Below are 2,268 nucleotides of genomic sequence, written 5' to 3'. Positions count from 1 at the left end.
GTGGGATGACATCAAACATGAAGAAGCCAAAACGTCATTTAAGACAGGAGAGACGTGCTACGCTCGCCCGCCAGACTCTCCTTTGCCTTCTCTGCTCGCCCACTCCTCCTTGCCCACTCCTCCTTGCCCACTCCTCCTTGCCCACCGTGGCCACCATTCAGCAGTGGGAAGATGGCGCCCAGCAGACAGCAAAGGTTTTAATGAATACATGAAGGAATTAGGAGTGGGACTGGCTCTTCGACAAATGGGTGCAATGGCAAAGGCTGACTGTGTCATCTCCAGTGACTGCAAAGCCCTCACCGTGAAAACCGAGAGCACGTCGAAAACCACAGTTTTCTTGTAACTGGGAGAAAGGTCTGAGGAAACCACAGCTGACGGCAGCAAAGCTCAGACTGTCTGCAGCTTCACACATGGTCCTGTGTCCAACACCAGGGGTGGGATGGGCAGAGGAGCACAGTAACAATACTGGAAGATGGAAAACTAGTGGTGGAGTGTGCTGTGAACATTGTCACCTGTACGCAGACCTATGAAAAAAGTAGAATAAAAATTCTGTCATCATTTGGACAAGAATTAGCTGTGAGAATGAACAAGCTCAGTTCAATGAGCAGATCTTCGTACTTAAAAAAAATTATTAGATCCCACTACTTCTTTTTTTTTTCTTTCTGTTAAATCATTTTATTGGGGGCTCATACAACTCTTATCACAATCCATATATACATCCACTGTGTCAAGCACATTTGTACGTTTGTTGCCATCATCGTTCTCAAAATATTTTCTTTATACTTGAGCCCTTGGTATCAGGTCCTCATTTACCCCTCGCTCCCTGCTCCCCCTCCCTCATGAACCTTGATAATTTATAAATTATTATTATTTTGTGAGATCCCACTACTTCTGTCACACACATTTTACATGCAACTATTTCAAAGTGTTGATTTTATTAGGGTCATGCCATAGATTAATAAATGAATGTGTTTATGTCAAAAATAAAATAAAAGACAGGAAAGAAAGAAAAGACCAGAATGGATGTCAGAAGAGACTCGAAACTCTGTGGCCAGAAGAACAAACGAATCTCCCTCGGGAGGTCAGGAGAAGGCCCCTTTCTAGCAAGAGGAGTGAGGCTTTATCTCACGTACAATATATACTCGAGTGTAAGCCCACCCGAACAGCAGCCGAGGCACCTAATCTTACCACAAAAGCTGCATTAAAAATGTGCTGAAAAACTCGGCTTATACATGAGTGTATATGGCACTTTGGACAGGTTATAATAAGATCATTATATTGGCTACGCTTACAACTCTTGTTACAATCCATACATGGATTACATCAGGCGTGTTTGTACATGTATTGCTTTCATTCTTTTCTAGACATTTACTTTCTATTGAGCCCTTGGTATCAGCTCCTCGCCCCCCCCCAAAAAAAACCTTGATCAATTATAAATTATTTTCATTTCTCACACCAACTGCTGTCTCCCCCCATGTTTTCTGTTGCTCTTCCCCCTGGAGAGGGGTGTATGGTTATGTGTCGATCATTGCTATCGGTTTCCCCTTTCTCCCTTCCACTCCCCCGCTTCTGGTATCGCTATTCCCACTCCTGTTCCTGGATTCTGTGTGTCGTCAGCCCCCACCTCTTATCTATGCCTGTGTACATGCCCCGGTCTAGTCTGAATTGAGAAGCAGCACTGGGGTCATGATAGTGGGGGGTGAGGAAGCCTCAAGGAACCAGAGGAATATTGTGTTTCATCAATGCTTTACTGCACCCTGGTTGACTCATCCTTTCCCTATGGCCCCTCTGTGGGGGGATTGTTCCATTGTCTACAGATGGGCTTTGGGTCTCTGCTCCAACCCCCCTTCCCATAAATTTTTTGAAGCCTCCTTGTATGTACCTGTCATTTATGATTATCCCTCTTTGTTAGGCACTGTGGGGTAGATATTATTGTACCTATAGGTGAATAAACTGAGGTTTAGGAAGTTTAAATAGTTCTCTGAAGGTCGCATAGCTAATCACTGATGGAGCTGAAATCCAAACCTTAATCTTTGGTGGCACCAAAGCCTGTGCTTTTAATTACTATTTCCCTGCATACCCAGCCACATAAGTAACTTTCAGCTCATGTGTTTTCCTCTCCTCTAGTTTCCGAATCTTTTATGTAGCATGTAAGACACCCAGGGGCTCACAGTGAAAGGAGACTGAGTGTCAGAAGTAGCACTGTTACTATTTCCCTGGAGAAAGAGTGTAGGAAGAGTGGTAGATGTGGGGTAGACTTGTCATGAG

The 2,268-nt window shown here is 44.3% G+C and overlaps 1 pseudogene; it reads left to right on the top strand.

Moving 5' to 3' along the window:
- Positions 1-17: 17 nt before the first annotated feature.
- LOC101655118 lies at positions 18-576 on the top strand (annotated as a pseudogene).
- Positions 577-2,268: the final 1,692 nt, after the last annotated feature.

The sequence above is a fragment of the Echinops telfairi genome, unplaced genomic scaffold (assembly GCF_000313985.2).
Source record: "Echinops telfairi isolate 266 unplaced genomic scaffold, ASM31398v2 ScPeMD7_3433;HRSCAF=4091, whole genome shotgun sequence".
Classification (NCBI taxonomy): domain Eukaryota; kingdom Metazoa; phylum Chordata; class Mammalia; order Afrosoricida; family Tenrecidae; genus Echinops; species Echinops telfairi.
The sequence above is the reverse complement of the archived record's forward strand: the minus strand, read 5'-3'. Positions and strand labels throughout refer to the sequence as shown.